Source organism: Trachypithecus francoisi, unplaced genomic scaffold, assembly GCF_009764315.1.
Source record: "Trachypithecus francoisi isolate TF-2019V2 unplaced genomic scaffold, Tfra_2.0 Contig01461, whole genome shotgun sequence".
In the NCBI taxonomy this organism is placed as follows: Eukaryota; Metazoa; Chordata; class Mammalia; order Primates; family Cercopithecidae; genus Trachypithecus; species Trachypithecus francoisi.
Genome location: NW_022681433.1, coordinates 10486593 through 10498500, shown reverse-complemented (window position 1 = coordinate 10498500; position 11908 = coordinate 10486593).

Below are 11908 nucleotides of genomic sequence, written 5' to 3'. Positions count from 1 at the left end.
GAGGAATGGTTCAAGGGTGGCAGAACACACACTTGGAAAGGGAAAATTTATTGATATGTTAGCATTCTCTAGGGATAAGGACTTAACACCCTGACATGGTACTAGTATGGCTCGTGGTGGAAGCTTGGAAAAAGCGATGGCCCAAACAAAGTGAAGTAGAAATGTCAGAATTGCTGTGGCAGACAGTGGACTTCTTCCACTGTCTGAGACCAAAAGGTGTAGAAAAGTGGGCAGGATACAGTTAACATGCTACACAAGGGTGAAAAACCCACCAGCCAATCCCAGAGGACACCATGTTTACCAAAGAGACAGGTAATGCACGGGTGAGGGCCACCACCCAGGCTGATGGCAGGCAATTCTATTAAATAACTGGGCTCCTTGATGGTAATGTGGATAAGACCCTGAATAACAGAGGCCAGATGGCACTACGTTCTTAATGAGGATCAAAGTTGAAAGCTGCCGCCGGGCGCGGTGGCTCAAGCCTGTAATCCCAGCACTTTGGGAGGCCGAGACGGGTGGATCACGAGGTCAGGAGATCGAGACCATCCTGGCTAATACGGTGAAACCCCGTCTCTACTAAAAAATACAAAAAAACTAGCCGGGCGAGTTGGCAGGCGCCTGTAGTCCCAGCTACTAGGGAGGCTGAGGCAGGAGAATGGCGTAAACCCGGGGGGCGGAGCTTGCAGTGAGCTGAGATCCGGCCACTGCACTCCAGCCTGGGCAACACAGCAAGACTCCGTCTCAAAAAAAAAAAAAAAAGAAAGCTGCCTCATGGGCATGAGATGCTGAGCTATAGAGATGAGTAATGGAACATGGTGTCCTATGGGCAAGAGAGATGGGCTGCCAACAAGGGTATTATTCAACTGAAGCAAGTTAAAGAAATCAAGGCTAGATTACCATGAGGCGAAAGGCAGCGTAATCCCTTGCCCTATTTCCTCATTTGAACCAGTTTTCAGGCCTAGAGCCCACTGACTGAAGCAGACACCGGGTCTCCAGGAGGAGGAAGAACCCTGCCACACCACAGCAAGTGTATATGGTGAGTCTCCCACTCCTTCCCCCAGGGACCTATGGCCATTTACTTGGGTAATTGTACACCATGGAAAGGTGAATAACCAGCTGTTTCAAGGACTGTTGGATACAGGTTTTGAGTCACTGGTACCTGCAACTGAAGCATCATTGCGGACAGCCTGTGAGAGTGGGGACCCATGGAAGCCGGATAGTGGCTCAGATTTGTTTCACGGCTCTCTTGTCAAACCCAAGCTCCCTTCTGGTGGTCACTTCTCTGGTTTCTGGACACATATTTGAATGTGTGTCCACATTCAAACGTGGTAGTATGGTAGTATGTAAACTACCACATACTTGGTCGTTTAAAGAATTCCCATACTTGAGCCCAGAACTATGCTATAAAAGCTAATATAGGCCAGGCATGGTGGCTCACGCCTGTAATCCTAGCACTTTGGGAGGCCGAGGAGGGTGGATCACCTGAGGTCAGGAGTTTGAGACCAGCCTGGGCAACGTGGTAAAACTTGTCTCTACTAAAAATACAAAAATTAGCCAAGCATGGTGGCAGGCACCTATAGTGCCAGCTACTCAGGAGGCTGAGGCAGGAGAATTGCTTGAACCAGGGAGGCAGAGGTTGCAGGGAGCTGAGATCGCGCCATTGCACTCCAGCCTAGCTGACAAGAGCAAAACTCCGTCTCAAAGAAAAAGCTAATATAGTGGGGAAGACCCAGTGGAAACTACTGAATCTTCACTCTGTCCTCAAAGATAGTAAAACAAAAATCATATTATATCCAGGGTTGAATGGTAGAGATAGTGCCACTCTTAAAGATCTAAGGGCAGGGCCTTGTGGCTCACACCTGTAATCCCAGCATGTTGGGAGACCGAGGTGAGAGGATCACTTGAGGCCAGGAGATTGAATCCAGCCTAGGCAACATGGTGAACTACAAAAAAAGTTAAAAAATTAGCTGGGCATGGTGGCAGGTTACCTGTAGTATCAGCTACTCAGGAGACTAAGGTAAGAGGATCACTTGAGTCCAGGAGTTCAAGGCTGCAGCAAGCTATGATCACATCACTGTACTCCAGCCTGGGCAGCAGAGTGAGACTCTGTCTCTAAAACAAGTACATAAATAAATTAGTCAAAAAAAAAAAAAAAAACTAAAGTATGCACAAGTGATTATCCCCTCATGTGTACATGTTGCTCACTTGACTGTCTCCTACAATCCCATATGGATCCCAGGAGTGGGCTCCCACCAATTCAACTAGGTCGAAGCTCTAATTACAGCTACTGGGCTAGATGTAGTATCATTACCATGGTAGATGAACATGGCCTCTGGCTCATGGTATATGGCCATTCGTCTAGCAAATGTGTTGTCTTCTCTCCTTTTCAGGAAAGAATACCAGAAGCAGTTTGCATTAATGTGTGACAAACAACAGTATGGATTTACAGTCTTTCTCTAGGTTTTATGCTAACTCATGCCCTCTGTCATAATATAGTCCCATGGGACCCAGACTATCTGGACATTCTAGAAAACATTATATTGGTCTAGTATGCTGAGGAATTATGTTAATTGAACTGATGAGCAAGAAGTGGCAAGTATATAGGAGGCCTTGATAAGACACATGCATTCCAGAGGGTGAAAGATAAACCCAATAAGGTTTCAGAGGCCACCTTGACAATGAAATGTTAGTGGTCTGAGGTCCATCCAGTTGTCTGAGGCATGCCGGGATATTCCTCCAAAATAAAGAACGGATTATTTCTTCTTGTACTTTCCACTAGCAGAAAGGAAGCACAATGCCTGACTGGCCTTTTGGGTGTGTGGAGAAAGCATAGTCTGCACTTGGGCGTAATGCTCAGACCCATTGACTGAAGGATGTGGAAAGCTTCTGGCTTTGAGTGGGGTCCACAGGAGAAAGGGCTCTGGGGCCTGGGCTTAGCAGACTTTGCCCAATTTGATAGTAAATGGATAAGGACAGTGGCAAGAGGCCATGGCCTGAGAAGGCATGGTGACTAGGACTCAGACCCCTTAGGAAGGAAGTTCTGGCTCACTCCACCAGGCAAGTCACTAGAACAGCAGACACGCTAGTCTAGGGTGAGGGAAAGGTAGAATGGGTGGTAGAGGAAGGAAATCATGAATATCACTTGTGGTCTGAGACCACCTGCAGCAGCTGGGGCTGTAGTTTGTCCTGTTAGCATTCAGAATCCTGAAGGAGCTATTCCCAGAATGGGTAAACTTACTATACAAGTCAAGTGAATACAAGCAGTACAAGGGCTGCACTGTAGTGGAGTCTGTGCTGGTCACCCAGATGCCCCCTCTGGGATGGAAGGGCTTATTTTCCTAGCTGCTAGGGGTGCTGGCTGCTGGCTGACCCCTACCCTGGGTGAAGCCCACAGTTAATCTTGGGTCAAGGTGATGTTTCAAAGGCTAGACCATGTGGCCTCAATTGGTGACGTCTGTGAAAGGTCCTCCCAGTTTCAGAGCTCTCTGCGGTGTCTTCTGAGGCCTCTCTTGCAATTGTTTTATGGTTCAACTTCTTTCCCTGCCCAGGTCTGTTCTCTAATTCCCTGATAGGTGTTGTTTCCAAGCTCATGCCCCAATATGCTTCCTGCACATGAGGGGTTTTCTCAAATATTTTCCCTGGGAGCAGACCCGCAACACTAGGAAATCCAGTATGTCGTAGCCCCATCCACCTTCCTCTGGCCATCAGATTTGAAGCATTTGGAAGTCCATTGATAGATAGAGTCCAAGCCCATGTCACAACTGGTCCAGAGTCTACTGACCCACCTGTGGTCATTTCCCTGGTCTTTGGGTGTATAATGTAAGTGGATATATTAGTAGACAGAAGCCTCAGATTGGTTATTTTACTTGTGATTCTCTGACCCATAGGAAAGGCCATGTGGAGGCCTCTGAGATGGCCCTCACCCATTTCCACATCTCCAGCTAAGATAAAAAGTCAAAACCAAAATCTCATTTTGGTGGGATGGCAGAAATTAGTATCCCCCACAGCCCTAACCCCTGCCCCAGAGATTTGCAGGGATGGTTGTCTTGACCTTATCCCCATGCAAGTCATCTGCCTGACAACGGGCTACTGTGAATTTAATCGAGTGGTAGCTCCAAATTATAGTTGTGTATATATTGTATCTTTACTTGAACAAATTAGCCCAGTCCCTGTCACTTAATATGTAGCTATCAATCTGGCAAATGCGTGGTTTTCAATTCCTATCAAGAGGAAGGATCTGAAGCAGTTTGCATTTACTTGTAATGGACAGCAGGATACATTCCTTAGCATGTCTCAGACCTATGCTTTTGCTATTGTCTGAATATTTGTACCAACTTGAAATCCATATATTGAAATCCTAACCCCCAAGGTGATGATATAAGGAGATGGGGCCTTTGGGAGGTGATTATGTCATGAGGGCAGGTCTTCATGATTGAAATTAGTGCCCTTCTGAAAGAGACCCCAGAGAACTAGCCAGCCCCTTCCACCAGGTGAGGATGCAATGAGAATGTGCTGTCTATGAGGGGTGAACCCTAACCAGACACCAAATCTGCTGGTGTTTCGATCTTGGACATGTTGATTTCAATCTGGAGGAGCAGGCGGCAAATACTTTGGATGCCCCGTTAGGACACCCATCTATCAGAAAATAGGAAATAACTCTCACAAATCCAGGGGCCTCTCAGATTAGTGAAATTAGAGTGATCCAGTTGCCTGGGGCAAACTGATGCTCTATGATGTGGCTATGGCATACCAGAATGTTTTATGGTGTCTTTGACAAACATCACTGGGAGGACTGCAGGGCAGAATCCTAGGATTCTAGAGCAAGACCTTGCCATCTGTGTCACGGGACTATGCAGCACTTGAGAAGCAGTTTTTGGCGTGCTACTGGGCATTGGTATAGACTGAACAACTGACCATGCGACAGCAGGTGGCTGGAGTCTTCCATCATGTCTTGGGTATTTTCAGACTTACCAAATCAGACAGGTGCGGCAGCAACCCATCAAACCATGGAAATATTACCTTTGGCACCTGGGCATCTCTGGAAAACACAAGTTATAAGAATAAATGGTCCATATCTATGTCTACCTATCTCTTTTGCACCAGTGTCTGCACTGTGGTCTCACTGGTGCTTCCCTAAGACCAGCTGATGAAGGAGGAAAAGTCTTGGACCTTGTTCACGGCTGGGTCAGCTCAGTGAATTGGTACAATTGCTATGTTGCTACATTACAGCTCTGCTCAGTGATGGCTCTGAAAGACAGTGGTAGGGGAAATTCTCCCAGTGGGCAGAGCTTAGAATAACATGCCTGGCAATCAATTTTGTGTGGAGGGAGAAGTCTGAGGTAAGGAAACACTCAGATTAATAAGCAGCATTGAATGACTTAGCTGTTCAGCCAGAGGCTTAGGATAGGCAAGATTGGAAGCTCAGAAACAAAATGTCTAAATAAGACATGTGTGATACATCTAGGGGAGTGTGAGGACCTTTGTATTCTCATCAGTGCCAACGAGAAGCATCCTCTGCACAGGAGGCATAGAACAACCAAAGGAATAGGACGATGCATTCAGCAGAAATCAGTGCAGACCCTTTCCTTGGTCACCCTAGCTCTTGCGTAATGAGGCTGTGGACATGTTAGTAATGGAGGTGGAGACAGAGGCTATGCATGGGCCCAAGAACATGGGATTCATTTCAAGGCTGATCTAGCTTCTCTCCTTGCTGACCGTTTGAACGGTCAGCAGCCAAGACTGGTGCTGACAGTCAGCAAGGATAGTAGCTAGATTCCTTGATATGGAATCACCGGCTACCTGGTTGCAGGTTGATTACATTAGGACTCTTCCATCCTGGAAGGCATGCTGAGTCATCCTACTGGGATGATTTCAAACTCTAGGTATGGGTTTCCTTTTCTGCCTTCAGTGTTTCAGCTGGCGTGACTTTACAAAGGTTCTCAGTCTTTTTCATTTGTCATCATGGGATCCCACCCTATACCACCTCAGACTAAATGACCCACTTTACAGTGAAGGAATGTGACAATGGACACATGACCTTGCCCTCCACTGGTGCTACTGTATTCCACATCATTCAGAAGTTGCTGGCCTGATAGAATGTTGGGATGGCTTCTTAAACATGCAGATTACTTGTTAACTTTGAGATGATACCCAGAGAGGATGGGATACCATTCTTCAAGATGGTGTAAATATTTTAAACCAGTAACTAGTATACATTTTTCTCATAGGTAGAATACACAGGTCTGGGAACCCGATAGTTGAAGCAGGACCCTGTGACCTTGCCTTAAAAAAAAAAAGTGGCACAAATGGATCTGAGTGGTACAAGGGCTGGACTGTGACAGCCTCTCTTAGTGCCCTGCTCACATATCTGGGATCCTAGCATTTCATTGCATTCTGGATGACTTTCAACTCCCAGTATCTACTTCTTTGCACTGGAGAACTTTTCCTGCAAGTGCAGGAAGCTGCTCTGCCTGCTTGCCCAGCAAGCTGGAAACACTGGGGAGTTAACAGCTCTCTGGAAGCAGCCCTCAGCCAAAGGCAGACGGAAGTGAATAGCCCAGGTCCTTCATCAGTTGAGCAGGATAGCTTTGAGGCATGCAGTTTGCAGTTTCTTGGAGTTTTCCTGTGGGATTACTCTGCAGCTGCCCATTGTTTCAGCTGGTTTAATACGCACACTTTATTCACTGCTTTTTCCTCTCTGTATCACTTTTCTACTTCTCTGCAATTTTTGCTTGTGACTTCCAAATAAAATACTTATGCTCAAATCCTTGTCTCAGAGTCTGTGTCTGGGAGAATCCAGCTGAGATAGTTTCCTACAATGTTTCTACCTTTATTCTCCATTTGCGTGGGTTTCTTACTCATATGTCCCATTCTGTTTTATCATATGTCATCTTTTGAATTCTGTTTCCCAGGCAATAGAACCCTACAGTTTCTTTCCTTCACTGAAGGCAGTCTAGTCCAGAACAAGTAGACAAATATCACCTGGGGCTAACTGAAAAACAGAACTCAAGTATCTAAGGCAGTTTAACAAAAGCCATATGCAATTAGTAGTAGAACTGGGCATAGATATGCCTTTTCAAAGACAACAGAGCTGGCATAAGTTTCACCAGGTTGGGAATACAAATGATAACCTTAGGTCGCCATCTTGCTTGCAAGAGCTTAACATCCCTCTGAGTGATTGAGTCCAGGTTGGCATTCCAGAATTTGGGTTCTTTCTCTCTCTTTGTGGCTCCCTTTCTAGTCAACATCCATGGCTCTGGAACTGGCCAGTGTGTTCTTGGTGATAATGCCAGTGACTTTGCCGAGGGGATTGTCTCTCAAGACTGTGGCTCCTTTGGTTCATGACACAGTCCAGGAAGCTGTTGAGTGTCCCTGTCAGCCATCATGATGACGTCTCTGGTGAGAACACCCATGTCCTCAGCAGGGGTCTGTCTCTGAAGCTCTCAGAGCTGCCATTCCTGGGGTGCAGGAATAGTCCAACCAGAACCGCAGAGCATGGGCCCCTTCCAGACTTCTGAAGCTGCACGATTGGTGCTTGAGTTTTCATTTCACTCCTCAAGAGTATCTCCTTTAGCTTCTGAGCCTCATCCCCAATTCCCTGACAGCCACCGATTAAACAAAGTATGCATATCACCCCAAGAACAAACAGCAATTTTCCTGCATAAAAATTTCTGAACCCATTCTTAAAATATAAAATGAAGTAAAATTTCCCCAAAGGCAACTCAATGTATGGAGTAGAAAGTGTGCTTTACATGCAGACATTTTTTGTGTGAGCACAAAGAGCTTTTCAGTCTCAAGAACCACAGCTGTGTCTCAAAAGCCTCTTATCCAATTATGGTCCTGGCTTGATATTTACATACCCAAATGGCCCATTTGAGCAGTTTTCCAGAAACAAAGCGTCCTCCAATGTCTTCCTTTCTTTCCAACCCAAATTACTTAGAAATGGCAATGCTTCGCCTCCAGCTTCCCTTCCACTCCACGCAGATTTCCTTCATTTCTATAATTTTTTTTCAGTGATATTAGGGCCAAGTTTTAAGAGACCAGAAGTGTGTTCAAGGGATCATCTCAGGCAAATGTCTTAAAAATGGACCGTTTCCCCTGCAGTGAGGGAGGGAGATGGAAAGTCCTGTAGCCTTCCTGGACAGACTAGACCATGGATGCTGACCAACCCAGAGCCATAGGCCTGGGCCCTTCTCCAGTACATTCATGCAACTAAAGTCAGCTTTTAAGCACAGCCTCATGTCAGAGACACTGTCCAGGCTGATGACAAATGGTCTTTCTGACTCTAAGTGCAAGACTGTTCTCTGATGCCTTTTAGAAAAGACACTGGAATTTTGAGGATGGCAGGGCCACTTCCATGAGTGTCCCTGTGGGGACCAGCTCTGGACAGCAATTGCCAACCACCCCAGTAGGAAAGTGACCACTACAAACTTTCTGCAGGTGAGACAGACCTGTTAATCATTACAAAATGGCTGAACCATGTGCGGACGGCCAGGAAAAAGCAGTCATTTTCAATGTGAGTTTTAAAGCCTTCACCAAGTCCCTTGCCAACCCAGCTAATAGAAGGGAGGCTTGGGAAAGCTTACTCATCCTGCTTAGCCCAACTTTGTTCTGCCTCCTACTCAGTCATAAATTGCTGCACAGGCTGTGCTGGCTAAATTGACATTAAGAGTTATTAAAGGAATGAGTCTACAGTTCAGGAAATGTGCGTTCATGGTAGGCTTCTGCAGTCTTAGGAAGAGCCAGGGCAGGGCAGGGGAAGCTGAGAGTTGCAGGGGTGGGGACTCACAGCTTGGAAAGCTGGAAGATATCCTGGTGCTCCTGGAGGCCCGGTGTCTCCCGTGAAGGAGACACAGCCATAAAGGAACCCGATGGTGACTCATGCAGCCTTGTCTGTGATACTGACTGATGGTCTGTGGGTTTATGTCTGGTTTCCACACACAGGTTTGTGTATGCATGTCTTCCTCCAAAAATCATCATTTTAATTTTTTGGCAGCCTGGTGGTATTCACCTTGGAGGGTGAGTGGAGGTTCCTCCTGTCTGTGTATTGGCAGCTGTAGCTTCCTGTCTACCATGGCCCATGGGTCTCCCTACACCCAGAAGCAACACTTGTTCCTCTGTGTGGCTTGGTTAACATGGATCACACCCAATCTGCTGTTTCTCTTGCACCTGCTACTTTAACTCTTGTGGTGTCACCTATGCATTTGTGTATAACTCATTTTCCCTACCAGATTGTGACCTCCTGGAGTACGGAAAATATCTGGTCTTCTCACTGTGCTATGGAGACAGTAGGTGTTCCACAAAATTAGTTTGCATGAGTAATTATGGAGCTGCTTCTGGGGCTGGCATCTGGAGGAAGGCAATTACCTGTTACTTTAATTTTCTGTACAGGGAGAGCAGATATACTTGTTAGAATGTATTGTAAAACAAGATGAAGCTTGTCTATGACTTAAGCAGCCAAGACGTGGTGCCCAGGTTTTGTTAAAAGGTTTACTTTGGCACTTTTCCAGATAACTGTGTTTGCTAGACGAGTGACCACTGCATAGTAGTAGTGAAGGTTTAATGACATCTTTGCTGTATGCCAGAGAACTTTCTGCAGGTTGTATGTGCATTAACACGTTTAATTCTCACAACAGTTTGAGCTAAGTTCCCCATCACACCTATTTTACAGATGAAGAAACTGAGATAGGCCAGGCACGGTGGCTCACGCCTGTAATCCCAGCACTTTGGGAGGCCGAGGCAGGTAGATCACGAAGTCAGGAGTTCAAGACCATCCTGGCCAACATGGTGAAACCCTGTCTCTACTAAAAATACAAAAATTAGCTGAGTGTGGTGGTGCGTTCCTGTAATTCCAGCTACTTGGGAGGCTGAGGCATAAGAATCACTTGAAGCCGGGAGGTGGGGGTTGCAGTGAGCTGATACTGTACCACTGAACTCCAGCTTGGCGACAGAATGAGACTCTGCCTCAAAAAAAAAAAAAAAGAAAAAAGAAAAAAGAAACTGGGATATGTGGAGATTAAGTACCCCACCCAAGATCACATAACCAGAAAATTATGGAGCTGGGATTTAAGCTCAGGCATTCTGACTCGAGAAACTGTACTCTCAACCAGTATGCTATAGGACCTCTCAGAAAACTTTAAACACACTGACCCACCCACCCATCCATCCTCTTATCCATCAAATGTTTAAGCTCCTTTGAAATAAATAGCTTATATATAATGACTGTATCTTTAAATCTTCTACTCTACACCTCTTCTCAATGACTTTCTTAGCTCTCAGACTTGGTAGAGGGCATCCATAGTGAATAAAACCTCTGGCTAGGGTTTTGGAAGCAATAAAGAACACTGGAAATGATGACAGTAAGTTGGAGTCCACTAAGTTTATCCTGGAGAAATCAAGAGAAGGACTTGCTGGAAATTATATGATTTGGGATACATTTGAAAATTCTAGGAATGATTTTCTCTGGCAGCATTCACACTGGGTAAAGTTTGGGAGGAGTCTTTCTATGTTTTCTTTATTATGTTCCATATGTTGGTTTGTATTTTTCTATTTCATTCTTCCAAAAGTTATAAAGGATATTTTTGTCCATTAGTTCTTTATTAATAGAGTATCTGCCTCTTCTACTATGATTTGAATAGTGTACCTTTGGTCTAACTGAACCATCCAGGGCTGCTTAAAATGGGAAAAGGGGAGATCTGGGGCTAATCTCACTGGGACGGTTTCCTCACCTGTAAAGTAATGGAAATAAATGAGATGCCCTCTAAGTTCTGTTTCAGTTCTGAGTCTGGTCCTGAGTATTTTTAGCCACATTTCTGGAAGGCTCACCTTCCTACACATTTTTCTTAACGTGCATATCGGAACTTTTCATCCTTGGCACTGGGTTTTTGGCATAACAACATCTTCAGTCCATCCTTCCTATCTTGGAAAATAGCATTCAGGAAAAGGGGTGATTTAATTTTTCATTTTAGACAAGTTGAAGGTTCTTCTGGTCTTACAAGTCTTCTCTTTATTCCTTTCCCTAACTATTGAGTTGGCAGATTGTCCCAGTCAGCAAATAACCTTTAAATGCAGAGGACTCACCCGCAGCTGCTTCCAGAGGCTGCTTGCAGGCATCACTTTGTAGATGAACAAGTCTTTTAATAGGAATAAAATGCTGGTGCTGCCTGCTGGTCTGTTGGCACATGTCCCGGAATTCTGCTAATGTTGCTTTCATATTCAGGATTTGGATTTTTTTGTCCTCATTACCTTAACACCTCTTTGCTATTAAAAAAAAAATTCAATGTCAGTCAAAGATGAAAACAACCAGAGTCAAGGCAGTAACAGCTTAGTGATTCCAGTAATAATGTGCTAACATCTGCTGGATACTATTTGTCAGGCACTGTTTTAAGTGCTTTGTGTTCATCAGCTTGTTTGATTTTCTATGAGGTAGACATGATTATTCTTTTACAGTTCCTCAACAAAGGCACAGAGAAGTTAAGTAACTTGATTATGGTCACACAGCTAATGGTAGTTTTCTGAACTTTGGCTCTTAATACTGGAGATGGGGTGGGGGTAGGCAAGATCCTGCTGAAGAATAAAATGTATCTCAATAGACCTGGAAGACTGTATTTGGTGGAAGATTTGCTCAACTGGATTCTAATAGCTTTAAATCAGCACTTACTGGGGAGAAAAGGAAAATATTTCTAATCCTGGATGGTACAGAATGGTGGGTATATATAATATTTTCACTGCAAAAATATTTATGCAGTATCTGCTATATATCAGAAACGCTGCTAGGTGATTTAGAAGACTAAAAAGAGAGGAGTTACATGTGCTTCCAGAAAAAAAAAAAAAAAGAAAAAAAAAGCCAAATGATTGGAAAAAACATTTCTGGCTTCTGATGATTTTATACAAATGCACAGAATATGGA